General features: G+C 36.4%; 1 protein-coding gene across 12 annotated transcripts in view; it reads left to right on the top strand.

Moving 5' to 3' along the window:
- The window catches only part of VEPH1 (ventricular zone expressed PH domain containing 1), a 252221-nt gene that overhangs the window by 12078 nt on the left and 222832 nt on the right, over positions 1–17311 (top strand). The window lies entirely within an intron of this gene.

The following is a 17311-nucleotide window of genomic DNA, read 5'->3' on the forward strand; positions in this document are numbered from 1 at the left end:
TACCCTACAACCCAGAAATTACACTACTAGGTATTTATCCAAAGGATACAAAAATGCTGATTCAAAGGGGGCACATGCACCCTAATGTTTATCGCAGCCCTTTGTATTTTCTATACATTGTTATTTGGTCTGTTCATTGCCCCAACAATCAAAAGAGTGTAACTCTGTTCCTGCGAGAACCTTAAATATAGAAAGATAGGTATAGGTATCAGGGCTGACCTGTAGCTTCTCTTTTCTCAGCTAAACATCCTTAATGTCCTAGTGTCCTTAGGTATTTCCATGACAAAGAAGGAGCCTATGGCAGAGAAAGGTCATACAACCTCACATTTCCAGGTTTAGGTCTGGAAACTCAAATTTGTCAGTACATGATAAATACTATCCAAATGCAAGACTCAGAGGTATAAATTAGAGTGTTGACTTATTGATTTACAATGCAAATTATAACCCGTTAGTCAGAATTATTGTGTGCTCTATGCTGTCCTTACCAAGTGCATTTACCCAGTCTTTCTCTAGACAATGAATACCACTATTGATTAGATTTCTTCCTCCTCTATTAGAATCACATTCCAGCCCTACCGCCCTATATTTAACTCACCTGTAGTCACTCATGTACAGATAGTATGATGGTTAGTCCAGTAGCTGGTCAATCCCACTCATGTAAGTGGATTTTTCCCCCCACTTAATTCTCAAAGGGCAATCTTGTTTCCAAATTCTTGAGGTGTCTCATTGTAGCTCCCAAGTACTGCCTACATCCTCAACATTCTGGCTTCTTTCCCTTGGCACCTTCCTAATTTAATTTTGTAATTTATCATTGCCCTGCACTTAAACCGACCGCTTAGAACAATTGCTGATACTAGTCAGATACTCTGTGTCTAAAATTTCTTTTCTATGGTAACATCTCACAGTTGGCCACATTAATGTTATGATATACCAAAACCCTGAGGCTTAATCAAGACTTATAATTAGGTAACTTGAAAAACATTGTAGGTGTATTGTGTCACATTTTTAAACCATTGCAACAATATTGTTGTCTTTAGGCCCTCATTCCAGGATATTCATACCTTCAAAAAATTATGATTCTGTCCGATATATTAGTTATTCCTATCTTTTTGGAATCTGAAAATTTGGCAAGCAAGTCTTCAATCCTTTTCCTAACATCACTCACAAAATAATTGAACCTTACTAGATTCCATTCTCCAGTCCATGCTCTCTTTTCCACTGGTTAGTCCAAAACACTGCTGGGCAATATTTTGTCCTTATGCTTTGCTTTGAAAGCGCATCTTCTCAAAATTCTCTCCAGGTCCCCAAATGTATCTTTAAGTTTCGTCTTTTCATTTTGAGTCCTTTCTGGACTGCTTTCACCTAATAATCATTTCTTCTACTACCTTGGCTCTCCTCCCAGACTACTCATTGCTATCCACTCATCTTTTCCCACTCCCACCACTCTCATTCACCACGTTCCTTTTGCCTAATCCACCAACCCACCTTCTATCTCTCTTTAACTTTTTTTTTTACACCAATAAAAAATGTTAGGCATGCACGAATTGCCCAATTTTAAGAATTAGATAAAATTGAAATCATCTGCATGTTTCTATTTCAAAGCTTCCTTTTCTCCCAAAGTAACCAATATCCTAATTACGGTATTTATCCATGAATGTTTTTATTTCTTTGCTATACACGCATAACTCAAAAATTATTTATAGCATGATACTCTACGTTTCTAAACTTTATATAAATAGTATCATAAGGCTCAATATAATGTTTCTGAGGTTTATCTATGTTGGTACAGGTAGTCCCAGTTCATTTGGTTTTGGAGTGATAGAGTATTCCACTACGTGATTATACCACAATTTGGTTATCCATTCTTCTTTTGATGGACATTTACTATTTAAACAGAGTTATAGTAAACATTCTTGTAATCAGTGTTTTCGCCAAATGTGCTAGTATTTCTAGTGAAGACAACTAGGAATGAAACAATTGGTTTTGGGATTTTATAGACTTTCAGTTTTCTGATATACCACCAAATTGCTTTCCACCATGGTTGTGCCAACCTGCACTCCCATCAGCCATGCTTGAGATTCCCAGTGGCTTTATATTCTCACCAAAGCTTGCGTTTATCAGATTGTTAATAGTTTTTGTCAATTTAAATGAACCATATCTGACTGTTATTTACATTTGTACTCCCCTAATTATTGGGAAGGTCAACAGATCATTTTTTGGTGTTTATTCGCTATATGTCATTTGGGTTTCAGTAAAGTATTTAGGATTTAGGGGGTTTTTTGTTGTTGTTTCTTTCCATTTTTCTATTGAGGTTTTAAAGAAGTCTTTTCTTATTAATCTTAAGGACTTTTTGTATATTCTTGTACAAACCCTGTCACTTAAGCATGTTGCACATCTATTTCTAATGTAGCTTGCCTTATACCTTTTACTGTAATAGTCCTGACAGCTGGTAGGACAAATATCCCCAGACTTCTTTCAAATTGCTTTGTTTGTTTTTGTTCTTTAATAACTTTAAAGAATGATTCTGTCACTATCTTGATAGGCATTTTATTATGACTATAGGTTTATTTGAAGAAAATTAACATCTTTATGTTACTGTCTTCTTATCTGTAGGTATTATTTATCCATATTCTTAGATCTTCTTAAGTATCTTGCCGTAAAGTTTTATGATTTTTTTTCTTACAGATCTTAAGAGTTTTGTAAGTCTTTTTAAAAATTTGTAAGTATCTTAGGTTTTTTGCTGAGATTATAAAAATTACATCCTTTTTTTTTAAGTTTTTTTCTTAATGTTTTATTTTTATTTTTGACACAGAGGGAGACAGAGTGTGAGTGGGGGAGGGGCAGAGAGAGAGGGAAACACAGAATCTGAACCAGGCTCCAGGCTCTGAGCTGTCAGCACAGACAGAGCCTGATGCGGGGCTCGAACCCATGAACCGTGAGATCATGACCTGAGCCAAAGTCGGATGCCTAACTGACTGAGCCACCCAGGCGCCCCTAAAAATTACATCCTTTAAAAAATATTTTCCAGCTATTTTCTTTCAGGTGATTATAAAACAAATGACACTTATTTTTGATTATATATCTGACTCAACTCTCTTTATTAATCTTAATATCTTGTCTATAATTTTTTCCATTTATTCAACAAATACTTCTTAAGCACTTACTATATGCCAGACACAGTACCAGATGCGGGGGATACAAGAGTAGGCAAAATAGAAAAAGAAATCTCTGCCAGCATCCATTTTAATTGGGGGAGACAGAAAAATACACAAAATAAATAAGGAAAGTATGCATTGCATTAAAAGAGGATCCAGTTAGTGCTATGTAAAAAAAAAAACAGAGCAGAGGTTGAGGACAGGGGATTAAAGGTATGGAATTTTAAACAGGAAGACAAAGTGGCCATATTGAGAAGCTGGTGTGAAGCAAAACTTGAAGGAGATGAAGAAGCAATACTTGTGGAAACCTGGAAGAACTCACTTCAAGCAGAAGAAGCATAAGATACAAAGTTCTTGAGGCTGAGGGCAGCCTGAAGTTCCTGAGGAATATTAAGGAAGCCAGTGTGGTTGTAGCAGAGAAAGCAAGGCAGGAAGGTCATAGAACATCAGGTCAGAAGGGAAGTGGAGGCCAGATCATGCAGGGCCTTGGGCAGCTATTGGAGAGTTCTGACCAGAGAAGTAATATGATCTTATTTTCCTTTTCCTGCTGAGAAGAGTCTGTGGAAAAGCAAAGGTGGAATCAGGAAGGCCATTTAAAAGACTATTGCAAAAATCCAGATAAGAAGTTCAGTAGTTAGGGCGCCTGGTGGTTCAACCAGTTAAGCGTCCAACTTCGGCTCAGGTCATAATCTCACAGTTTGTGAGTTCGAGCCCCGTGTCAGGCTCTGTGCTGACAACCCAGAGCCTGGACCCTGCTTTGAATTCTGTGTCTCTTTCTCTGACCCTCTCCTGCTTGCACTCTCTCTCAAAAATAAACATTAAAAAAATTTTTTTAATTAAAAAATAAGCAGAGACTTTGGCCATGAGGGTGTAATGGAATGGTGAGAGCTATTCAGTCTCTGGGTATATTTTAAAGGTAGAACCAATAGGATTTGTTGATATAGGGTGGCGTGGAGGGAGAGAGAGAGCGGGACTAAAAAATTTTGGCCTGAAAAGCTACAATGATGAAGTTGAGAGGTAGGAAGGAATCAGGAGTTCTGCTATAAGCATGGGGGCTGAGCTGTCAGCTGTCTCAATGGAGATGTCACGGAGATAGTTGCATATGTGAGTCTGGAGTTGAGGAGACAAGTCTGGGCTGGACAGGATAATTTTGGAACTCATTAGCTTTGGGACTGAATGAAATCATTGAGAGAGTGAGTGTTCACAGAAAATAAGCCCAAAGACTGAGCCCAGCCTCGAGGAGATGATGGAGGACCAGTGAAGCCGACTGTGAGAAAGGGCCACTGAAGGAGGATGAAAGAGCATGATGTCCTGAAAGCCAAGTGGAGAAATGATCAAGGACAGAGCAAGGTCAACACTGCCAGTAGGTCAGGTGAGATGAGGACTAAGAATGACTGTTATTCAGGTCCATGAAGATCACAATGACAAAAGCAGCATCATTGGATACGTAGGGGTGAGAGCTGAGCCAAAGTTAGTTTAAGACAGAATGGGAAGAGATTTGAAGAAAAGCAGTGACGTCTCTGGGCATTTTCCTTTGAAGAAGAGTAGAGAAATGACGTGGTAATTAGAAAGAATTAGGGAATCAAGAAAGAATTTTTTTAAGATGAGAGAAGCACATTCTTTAGAATTTGTTTATGCATACAATCAATATTTTAATAGTTTTATTTCTTCTTTTTTCTTTTTTTTTTAATTGTTTTAAATGTTTATTTATTTTTGAGACAGAGAGAGACAGAGCATGAACGGGGGAGGGCCAGAGAGAGAGGGAAACACAGAATCTGAAGCAGGCTCCAGGCTCTGAGCTGGCAGCACAGAGCCCGACGCGGGGCTCGAACTCACGAACCGCGAGATTGTGACCTGAGCCGAAGTCGGACGCTCAACCGACTGAGCCACCCAGGCGCCCCTTATTTCTTCTTTTTTCAATCCATATCCTTTCTATTTGATTTCTCTGTCTCCTTGTCCTGTCTAGTTCTCAAGAGCAATGTTGAATAGAATGGAGTTAGCAGATACCCTTTTTTCATTCTTTAAGGGTAGTTTTCTGACTTAACAACATAATTATAATGTTTGTTCCAGGCTTTTGATTAGTACCCCTGATCAGATTAAGGAGGTTCCCTTTTATTCTTGGTTTGTTTTTTTTTAATGTTTATTTAGTTTTGAGAGAGAGAGAGAGAGAGAGAGAGAGAGAGAGCGAGCGCGCTTGAGCAGGGGAGGGGCAGAGAGAGGGAGACACAGAATCCAAAGCAGGCTCCAGGCTCTGAGCTGTCAGCCCAGAGCATGACGCCAAGCTCAAACTCAGGAACTGCAAGATCATGACCTGAACCAAAGTCGGACGCTTAACTGACCAAGCCACCCAGGCACCCCTGTTCTTGTTTTTCTAAAAATTGTTAAATTTTATCAACTTCTTTTTTCTGCTCTTTTGAGATAGTCATATTTTCCCTTTTCCCCTATTTTCCTTGTTAATGTGGTGAATCATAATAGATTTTTAAAATATAAAACCATTATAACATTCTGGGATAAAGTGAAATTTGACATTAATTTTAATACATTTCCTGATTTGGTTAATATTTTTAAAGGAGCTTTGGAACCATGAGATTGGCCTATAATTGTCCTATCTTCCACTGTTTTTACCTGGCTTTAGTAGCAAGTTATATGTACTGGGGTCATAAAATAAGCAGGGAAAAGTTTCCATGTTTCTGTTATCTATAAGACTTTCATAGAAAGCTATAAAACCCTCCGGGCACCATGAGGGTTTGTGTGTGTGTGTGTGTGTGTGTGTGTGTGTGTGTGTGTGTGTGTGTGTGGTGGGAGTGGGGGTGTTGGTAGATTTTTAAATTACTGATTTCATTTTCTTTGAAGAAAATCAGGGAGTTTTCCTTCAGTCACTTTTGACAAAATATATTTTCTAGGAAATTGTACATTTTATCTGAGTTTTCAAATTTATTGGTATAAAACTTTTAAATTCGTACTTTTATGTTCTGCTGTATCTGTATTTAAGTGCTCTTTTTCACTGATTCTTTCATCAGTATTTTCAGAGCTTTGTCTTTTTAAAGTTTTTGGTTTATGAATCATCTGTATAGGGTGTTTTTATTCTATCTCATTAATTCCTTTTTAAATCTTCGCTGTTTTCCTCTTTGTTCTTTATTTGGTTGTATTCTACTATGCTTTTTCTAATCCCCTCAGTTGTACAATTAGCTTTTTTTTTTTTTTTTACTTTCTAATATAAGCATTTAAGACCCTAAATTTCTTGCTAAGTACCACTTAGTGTCATCCCATAAGTTTTTGAGATACAGTATTTTCATTATGAATTCTTAAATACTCTCTTATTTTTATTGTGATTTCCTCTTTGACTCATAAGTGACTTACAAGTTTGTGCTTTAATTTCCCAAAGAATTTTTGGAAACTTTTTGTTGTTAAGTTAAAATCTAGCTGCATTGTAGTTGGAGAACATGAATGGCATGATACAAATTGCTTAGGAGTGGTTGAGATTTGCTTTGTAGCACAGTTTATGGATAACCTGTGTAACGAATAACAGCTAATACTTATGTAGCACTTAACTATATTCTAGGAATTGTTCTAAGAGCTTATCACATGTTAATATATTTAGTTCTTTCAGTAAACTTTTGAGATAAGTGTACTAATATTATCTCCATTTTATAGATAAGGAGACTGGAGCACAGAGAGGTTAATAATTGAACTTGTTCAAGGTTATATAGCTAGTGGATAATAGAGACAAAAATCAAGTTTGGAGAGTTTGGATTCAGAGACTACTCTTAACTACCACACTATGCTGCCTCTTTAGATGTTTCATTTGTGCCCTAGAGGAATGTGTATTCTTGAATTAGTGAGTATGAGATATTAAGTAAGTTGGTTAAAGAACTCCTTTTGATTATATTGTTCAAGTTTTCTATATCCTCAATAAATTTGTGTCTGCTTGGACAGTCAATTACTAAGAGAGGTGTTTTAAAATTTCCCACTATAATTTTGGATTTGCCAATTTCTCCTTGTAATTTTGTCAAGATTGCTTTATAAATGTGGGAGATTTTCTAAAATTGAAGTATAATTAACATACAATGTTATATTATATAGATTCAACAATTCTATACATTACTCAGTGTTCCCCACAATAAGTGGAGTCGCCCTCTGATACCACACATGTAGTTATTACAATATTATTAACTGTGTCCCCTATGTTTCACTTTTAATCTCCATGACATTAATTTTATAACTGGAAGTTTGTACCTCTTAATTCCCTTTATTTTACCCATCCTCCCATCCAACTCCTCTCTGGCAACAACCATTTAGTTCTCAGTATTTAAGTCTGTTTGTTTGTTATTTGTTTAGTTTTTTTAGATTCTACATGTAAGTGAAATCATATGTTACTCGTCTTTGTCCGGATTATTTCACTTAGGATTATAGTCTCTAGGTCCATCCATGTTGTTGCAAATGGCAAGATATCATTTTTTTTAATGGCTGAATAATACTCTATTGCATATACATACCACATCTTTTTTATTATTATGTACAAGTTTAGAATCATTATTTACTCTTGGAGAACTTTTCCTCTTACTATTATATATTGTACAACTTTATTCTGATAAGTTTTGCCTATTTTCTTTGGAGTAGTTGCCTATTTTCCCTTTTCCTGTCTTTTTACTTTTTATCTTCCCATGTCCTTATGACTTAAATATAATTTGTAAACATCCTATAGATGTGTTAAATATTAAAAATTGAAAATCTGTCTTTTATTGATAAATTTAATCAGTTTGTATTTATCATGATAAATTATATATTTGGCTATATTTCTCCATTTTTATTTTGAGTTATATTTCCTGATTTTCTAAATTTTTATCTTTTCTGCACTTTTCAAAAAAAATTTTAAGTTTATTTATTCATTTCAAGAGAGACAGAGAGAGCAAGCGGGGGAGGGGCAGAGAGAGAGGGAGAGAGAAAGAATCCCAAGCAGGCTCTGCACTATCAGCACAGAGCCCCATGCAGGACTCTACTCACGAAACGCAAGACCATGACCTGAGCTGAAACTGAGTCGGGCACTTAACTGACTGAGCTACCCAGGCACCCCACAGTTTTTTTTAATTGAATGCATTTTTAACCTTTCATTTTCTACCTCTATTGACTCCGTTGGTTTGAAAATTACATATTTTATGTCAATTCTTTTAGTAGGTTCCTTTAAAATTTTAGCAAACATATTTGCCATGTTTTATCAATTCTAAGACATTTTTCACACACTTATAACTCTGAAACAAGAATATATTTTATAATTGATTACAATCTTACAATCACAGTTGGCCAGGTATTAGGCATAATAAAGTTGCCATGGCCTACTTGTGCATAAATTTGCCATAGCTTTCATACTGTTAACATTCCAACTGAATTAGGTACATTATTGTTACTAGCAATCAATGTTGGGTTAAATGTCTGCTTAAAATGTTTCCAAACTTTCTAGATTATAATGTGGTAACGAACACTTACTGGGTATTTGGGAAGGCATGGAAGAGAGCACTAGGGTATGCATTTTATATTAGTGAACAAAATATTCATCAAAATATTCGTGCATGAATGATAGGAATTCCACATTTTCTTACAAAATAATAACTGAGAGCTTTATGGAACCTAAAAAAGAATATACTCTTTTGTTACTGAGATATTGGTAAAATATTGTCTATTAAACTATAACAAGTAATGCAGCTAAAAGCAGGAAACAGGCAATTCTCCTGGAAGAGATGGAAGAAACTTCAAAGAAATAAGAGGTTAGTACCATCAATTTATGTCTTGCCTAGAATTCTCCTTAAGACATGATATAACTCACAATTTAATTGTTAGTCTTTTCTCTTCCTTCATAATGGAAGATCTTATCACTGATACCACCTTACATTTGATGGATTACAATGATCTAAAGTTATTCAATAGCTCTCTTTTCCTATTACCGTAAGGACCTTGAAATACTTTCATGCCCCTCTTATATAATAGCGTTAAGCAGCACTTTTTATGTTACCTTGTTTAATACCCTTGACACTTATTCTTTAAAATTACTGATTAAAAAAGAAATCAGCCAATGTTTGGTTCAAGAACCTATTTCCCCATTTTTTCTTACCATCCCTTTTATTCCCCATTGTCTTCCTCCCTTTTTTTCTTCCAAATCCAAGTTTCCACTTTCGAAAGTATCATAATAAGAGTCCCTTCAGCCAGGATCTATTAGTGATAAACTGTCTAAATGTTTGTCTTTTCCGAAAAAGTCCTTGTTTTGCCCTTCACTTTGAATGGTGATTACCTGGGTGTGGATTTCTAGCTGGGCAGTCTTTTTATTTCTCGGTAACTCCTACTATTGCTGTTGGTTTGTCATTCTTTATACCTACTCTACTTTTTCCATGCTGTAGTATTTTCTCCGTGTCTTTGGTGTTCTATGGTTTCACACTATTATGTGTCTGGATGTGATTTTACTTGTATATCCCTACTTAATCCTCATTGTGTTTTGTGAGTTTGAAGTTTATGCTTTTTGTCACTTTTGGAAGTTTTAAAAATATTATATCAAATATTTTCTTTTCCAACTAACTTTTCCTTCTGGAAATGCTATTTATTCATTCATTTATGCATTCCACAAGTATTTTTTGAGTACCTACCATCTTCTAGACATTGGGGATATAATAAAGCAGACAAAAATAACTGCCCTCACATCCTTCATATTCTCTTGTTTCATTCTCCATACCTTCTGATCTTTTGTAGTTTCCATCTCTGTATGATCCATCATGTTTTCCTTTCCTCAACTCTATATTCCCATCCATTGAGTCTTTTTTCCAGCTGTATCTTATCCACCATTTCATTCATTTGTTGAGTTTTTCATTTCTAGAAGTCTCATTTGTTTCTTTTTAACATCTTTCTGTTCCTTTTTGAAGAGATGTCATCTTTGTTCATAACAAGAGTTTTCCTTGATACAATGAGTCCTGTTGCACGTCTAATTGCATAATTTGAGATCAATAATTCCATTATCTGGTTTTTGACTATCCAGTATGCCCCAAGTTTTGTATGTGGATATGTGTTCATATTGGCTTAGTTCCTTGAATGTTTTATGAGTTTGGATTTTCAAATTCAGTTTAAGTAGAATTTTGTGTGAATAGTGGATGGCTTTGTGGAGTGTTTTCCCCCTCAAAGTAGTTTTATGTTTGCTTCTGCTGGGAACCCCAGTGAGGTTATGAGCTCTGGGATCATTGCTGGTGCTGTTGATGTTGTTATTGTCTTCACCTTGGAGGTTCTCAGAATGATAGAATAAATGAGGTGTGTATATATGTGTGCTCTTAAAACTAGAAAGAATGATTATTAGTATGGATGCCATGTAGAATGTAACGATAAGAGAAGGGTAAGTATGTGGTCTTTTTGTGCTGTACATTGTTTAATAGTTGTGAAATGAATATAAAAAATTATAACACACAGGGAAATATTTGTAACTCACTGTGTGTTATAACATCTCTCTGTACTTATTACATGCCAGACACTGTTGTAAATCCTTTCCCTACATTAACTAATTTAAACTGCACACTACTACTAGGAGATAGATACTAATAATATCCCAGTTTTAAGGATTAGACAACTGAGGGACAGAGAGGTAAGTGATTGCCCAAGATTGCAGTTGATCAGGACAGAATATAGCTTTGAGCACAGGCAGTTTGACTCTAGAATCCATGCTTTTAACTGCTATGCTATGCTGTTTCTGAAAGAAGGGAAGGAGAAATGATCCTCAAGATGTCTTCCTTCTTCTCTTTCAACTTCTACTCCTATGCTATTCCCACCGTTGAGTACTTTATTTCATTTATTTCATTCCCTTTTGCCACTGGGCCATTCCCTGAAGACTGTTTATAGCATCAAGAAGTGTGACCAAATGGTTTAGGAGTGTTGACATGGAGTTGTGGTATCTGTGGCTGAGTGAGAATGACCCATCCTGGTAACTAGGCTTGAAACAGCACAATGTGTGGATTTTTCATTGTCCTACCCTTATAATTGGACCTCCCCACCACTTTAGGGTAAGTTACTTTAAAATTAACAATGACCAGGTTACTGTGAGACTGAACCTCTAAACCCAGTTTGATGGGTTTGATATGAATAGATCTGGTTCTTAGAAGTTACTCATTTTAATGTGCACAGGTACTGACCCAATGTTGAGCTCAAACATAAACACATATGTACGTACACACATATATTTCATAAGAATAGGGTGTTTCCTGGAATGTGAGTCAGGAAAACCCTAATTGCAAAGCTGAGTTCATGCCAAGAATCTTTAAACTATTCAATGATACCATTAAAAGAATTTGTTTAAATTTCTTTTGTCTTTTTGAATATTTTTTGAATGGAGCAGTTAACAGCTTTCCAGATTTTCACCTTTTTTTGGAGGAACTCTCCTTTTTGGAGAATGTTTTGCTTCATGTCATATGTAGGAATGTGTAAAAAAAAATTCAAGTTGAAAAATCTTTTCTTTTTCATAAAGTGTTATAGGAAATTCTTAGGTACAAGAGATTCACAGTAATATCAAAGTTCATACCTGATGCACCTATGCCTAATATATTAATATATTCAATGAAATTATGACCCGTGGGCAGTGATTTATCCTTATGGCCATCTGTTTAACTTTTCTAGTTAGAAATCTTAGAATCAGAATATATGCCTTTTGTTAAACAATCTTGCTGACACAATAGTCTCCCCTGTATACTCCAGCTTCATTCCAAAGCACTCCTTTCAGAATTCCGCAACAACTCAGTACTCTTTAAAGCAGGAAAATGGAATCTTGGTGTTCATGAACCAGGGCACACGTTTCTCATGTACTTTTATTGAGTTGCAACTTCTGCTTTTATTGGCTTATTTCATCCAAATGGAAATCTCTCTTCTATTTATTGTTAAACTATTGTTTACCCATGGTTTGCTATGTTTCCCAGTGCCATCTATAAACACCCTGTTGTAATTGGGTTCCCAGAAAAACAGGTTCCAAAATGGCTGTTCCAAGGGAGGAACAAACTCCTGGGTGAGGCCATTCCCTTTGACAAAGAAGTTTATGCAGGCAGGTTTTGCTCTGAACTGGAAGCTGAGAACATGAGTGCCTTTGTCCCAAATAGGTATATGGGCAGTGTACTATAGTATCAACCCAGTCTACCCTTCTCACCATTCAGATCCATTTGCTTTGTATAATAATTTCATTCCATATGGAAACAGCTTCTCTGAGATACTTTTCCTGAAAAACTTTACAAGAAGGTTAGTGAGAGGGTCTGTCTACCACCCCAGTTGCTATCAAGGCTGCAGTTGGTACTGATCATCTCTGTGGTAGGCTGAATAATGGCCCCCAAAAGATGTCCACCTGTGAATTTTATCTTACATAGAAAAAGGGATTTTTCAGATATAATATAGTTAAAGATCTTGAGATGGGGAGATTATGCGGTATTATCTGGGTGGGCCCAATGTAATTACAAGGGAGTGAGAAGGTCAAAGCCCTTCTTTGAAGAAGGAGGTGGCCTGATGGAAGCAGAGGTTGGAGTGATACACTTTGAAGATGGAGGGTCATGGAATGATGGAGGGTCCTCATGGAGGACATGAGTCAAGGAATACAGAGAACCTCAGAATCTATGCAGAAATGATGCAGAAATGGATTCTCTTCTCACAGCCTGCAGAGAAACCAGCTTTGCTGACACATTGACTTTTGCCCAGTGAGACTAATTTTCAGCTTTTGACCTCTGGAACTGTAGGCAAATACAGCTATCAACACAAATTCTTGAGCCACTAGGTATGTGATGATAAGTTATAGCAGCAACAAGAAAGCTAATACAGTTTCCCTCCTCTACCACCTATTCTATTCCCTATGCCTTCAGCTAGCACCTCTGCTGATTTAAGTTGCTTTCTAGTTGGGTGACTCCTATGCTTTTTCCTGAGGGATCTGTGTCCCTGGTCTCCATCCCTGTCTCAAAGTGTGATGACGCCCATGTCCATTTACCACCAAAATTAGGCAGGGGAGTACCTCGAGATGCCCCCATTACACAACAGCAGCCCCACCTCCTCCTAATGATATGGTCAATTACCCTTATCAGGGTGGTCACTCTTTTCTTCTTTTGCTGATCTCTTGACCCAAGAGCTTGAAGTGACTGAGTTCTCAGGCTCATGTATTCTACCCATAGGGAATTCAACACCATGTAATAGTCACTGTTTTAGTATGTATGTTGCCTCTTAGAAGATAGTTCCTCAACCTCATAAGATATTAGGCTCAGTTGCTCCTTTGAAGACCTGTTCCATTGATCTATTAGTCCAGGAGCTTCAGGGCAGGGGAAAGAAAGGTTATCATATGTGATAGGACTAATGAATCCATGATCAGGTGCCCATTGTTCTATCTCCTTTGCTATAAAGTGATTCTCTAGCCTGATGCAAAGTTAAGTAGGATCTTGTTTCAACACACCAAATACTCTGTGATCCTTCAAATAGAGGTTCAGGCTTAGGCCCTGTGGGCAGGAAAGTCAAACTCAAACCTGGATTACATGTAAATTCCACTCAATATAACTGATGTTCTTTCCGAGGTGGAAAATGACTTATGTAAATAACTTGCACCAAATGATTGATTGGTGTCCTTGAGGGATGGTGCCATTCTGGGGCTCAGCATTAATCTCCGTTGCTAACAAATTCCATATTTAGGTAATGGCAATAACAAGAGCACGTTGGTGAATGGGAGTTGATGCTATTGGGTGATGCATAGCTTTTATTCTTGGCACCAAGATTATTCCATTTGTTCACCTATTGGATCACACTGTGGATCACACTGGGGTGGCCATGACAAAGGCTTGGCTGATGTCATTTGGAATACAGACTTCCTTCCATCTATGACATTGGTTCCCTGTTCTATCTACCCTTATGTATATATCCTCTTTATTACATAAAATACTCTTTATTACCTATGATGCTGCTTGATATTTGAAGATAATGCCGTTAAAAGTAACTGCTACTTACAAGGGCAATTGTGACCAAAAAGAGTGATTTTAGCCCAAGAGTATTCTCTGTTATTTTTCACCCTGAGAATGATTTTGGCTTTCCATGCTGCCACAGAGATTTTTGGAAAAGCTAGAATCATTTTTTGCTCATTCACATCCTGTGTTTTCTCTGTGACTTGGCTTCATAAGAACGTGTTTACTGCATAGCAGCATTCTGTTCTGGCATAAGTAATTATTCTGTTGCATTAAAATAAAGAATACAGTCACCAACAAAGGAGGAATGTGGAAAATATACTAAAACAGTCCACCAACCAAGTGGTGTTCATTCTAGGAATGTGGGGATGGATTAATATATGGACGTTTCATACTATATGTTAACATAACACATACATAAGTTGACTAAGAAAAAGTGCTTATTTATCTCCATAGATGCTTATAGGACAGTTAAAAAAATTAAAACAAATGCATAAACTTTGAAAATAGGAAGAAAGTGATACATCCTATATGCTTTTAAAATATTTGCAGTATTTTCTTGCTTTTGACCATAACATTTTAAATCAAAAATCAGGAACTAAAACCACAAACTAAACATGCATTCTTGCTTTTATTACTTTTGTGTGAAATAGCTTAGGAACTACTGGTCAATACAATAAGCTATGGAATATACAAAAGGTATAGATCCAATACAGAGATGTTTCTGGAAAACCCAAGAGAATGATCTGAAAAAAAGTATCATAATTAAGATGAATTGAGCTAAACAGCTACGTACAAAATAAATACAAAAAAAAAAGTGTAGGCTGACTTATTCAGCAATAACTAATTAAAAGTTCTGAGGATGAAATAATATAGATTTTGTTAACAGCCACAGCAGAGACATAAAATACACTAGGACATATCTTTAAAAGTTTGTGGAGTTTGTATGGAGGAAATGGCAAAATTAATATTGTAAAAGAATTAAAAAATTGTACAAACAGAAAAGACAACTCTGAAATAGAAGCTGATGTATATAAAACAATTACTAGGAATAGAATTATTCAATACATGGTGATGGGAACATTAAATTAGCTATTTATTGTAAAATGTACATCTTCTATAAATAGATTTAAGAGCTAACTGATTGGTTAGCAAATTAATTTCTAAAACCCCAAATGTTAAATGGTTTAAGTTTTATTTTATTTTTTTAAGTTTATTTATTTTGGGGGGGAGAGAGAGAGACAGAGAGACAGAGAGAGAGAACAAGTGGGGAAGGGGCAGAGAGAGAGAATCCCAAGCAGGCTCCACACCACCATGCAGAACCTGATGCAGGGCTTGAACTCACGAACATTGAGATGGTGACCTGAGCCAAAGTTGGACGCTTAACTGACTGAGCCACCAAGGCACCCCAAGTTTTTGTTTTTTAATCTAGAAAAAATTCAGGAGAATTTTTATTAAACCTTTGAGTAAGGAAAGTTTGAAGTTAAAAAACAGAGCCATTAAAGGAATAACAAGTAAGAAAGGAGTAAGTGTAGGTGGATATTTTCATGTGCTTGGAGTGCCTTTGGCAAACACAGGAGACCCTGTGAGCATTGTTTTCCCCAGGGCAGGAAACCAGGGTGAGAGGGAGATTAACTTTTCACTGTAAACCTTCCTTTATACCTTTTGTTTTTTTTGAACTAGGCCCATGTATTACTTTTAGAAAAGAAAAGGAAAAAAAAGCCCTCAAATTTACAATTTAGAAAAGGGAAAACATCACACTCTCCAGTTCCATCCACATTGCTACAAAAGGCCATATTTCATTTTTTCTCATTGCCACGTAGTATTCCATTGTGTATATAAACCACAATTTCTTTATCCATTCATCAGTTGATGGACATTTAGGCTCTTTCCATAATTTGGCTATTGTTGAAAGTGCTGCTATAAACATTGGGGTACAAGTGCCCCTATGCATCAGTACTCCTGTATCCCTTGGGTAAATTCCTAGCAGTGCTATTGCTGGGTCATAGGGTAGGTCTATTTTTAATTTTCTGAGGAACCTATGGGGGAGGGGAAGGAAAAAAAAAAAAGAGGTTAGAGTGGGAGAGAGCCAAAGCATAAGAGACTGTTAAAAACTGAGAACAAACTGAGGGTTGATGGGGGGTGGGAGGGAGGAGAGGGTGGATGATGGGTATTGAGGAGGGCACCTTTTGGGATGAGCACTGGGTGTTGTATGGAAACCAATTTGACAATAAATTTCATATATAAAAAAAATAAAAATAAAAAAATAAAAATAAAAATAAAGGTAGAAAAAAATAAAAAAAAAAGAAAAGAAAAGGAAAAACAATGAAATCCCAACAGTTTGACAGTTTTGTCCACTTAAAAAACTTACCATGTCAATAGATAGGAGCAAAGAAACTAAAAATAATGAAAAATGGAGACGTATTCACAACCTATATGTCAAATGTTGACTTAATATCCTTGGTAGAAAAAGATCTCAAAGGAGGATCACCAAATTGAAGTCATCTAAGGAAAAATTGACATAGGATACAATGGGCAATTCCCAAAGGACTATATACAAATGACCAACAAACATGTGAAAATACTCAACCTCACCTCTGATCAAGGAAATTCCAAGTACACAGCAGTGAGATAACTGTTTTCCACTGATCAAATTAGCAAAGATTACAAATACCCTGTTCTGGCAAAGGCATGATGGAGAAAGCATGCTTTCACCTAGCTGATGGGAATATACACTATAAGACCTTCTCGGAAAATAGTTTGGCAGTATGTATCATGAGCCCTAGACATTCTCCTGTGTATTGTGTCAGAAATTCCACTTCTGGAGAATCTAGGCCATAAATAATCTAAGTATGGAGAGGGCTTCATGCATAAGATGTTTGCTGTGGCTTTAGATACAATAGCAAAACCAGGTTGTTCCAGCTGCAGCTTGCAGTGGACAGAAAAGCCCCATCACTTCCCATCTCTAACAGCTCACGAGGGTGTAAGGATCAAATTGTTTCACTGCTCGATTATGTTTTCATTTTTGTCAGTCCACCAGCCAGTGGCAGACCAATTTTCCAAATTAAAGTGATGGGCCTATTTTTCACATTTAGATGTTTTGGAGGGTCATATTACCTCTCAGTAAAGATGATTAGATATTTGAGGGAGAATTAAATAGTTGAATGAAGGGAAATTTTTTCGGGGAAAGCTAACATTGATTTGGTAGTTATTTGAACCAAA

Source organism: Acinonyx jubatus, chromosome C2 (assembly GCF_027475565.1).
Source record: "Acinonyx jubatus isolate Ajub_Pintada_27869175 chromosome C2, VMU_Ajub_asm_v1.0, whole genome shotgun sequence".
Taxonomy (NCBI): domain Eukaryota; kingdom Metazoa; phylum Chordata; class Mammalia; order Carnivora; family Felidae; genus Acinonyx; species Acinonyx jubatus.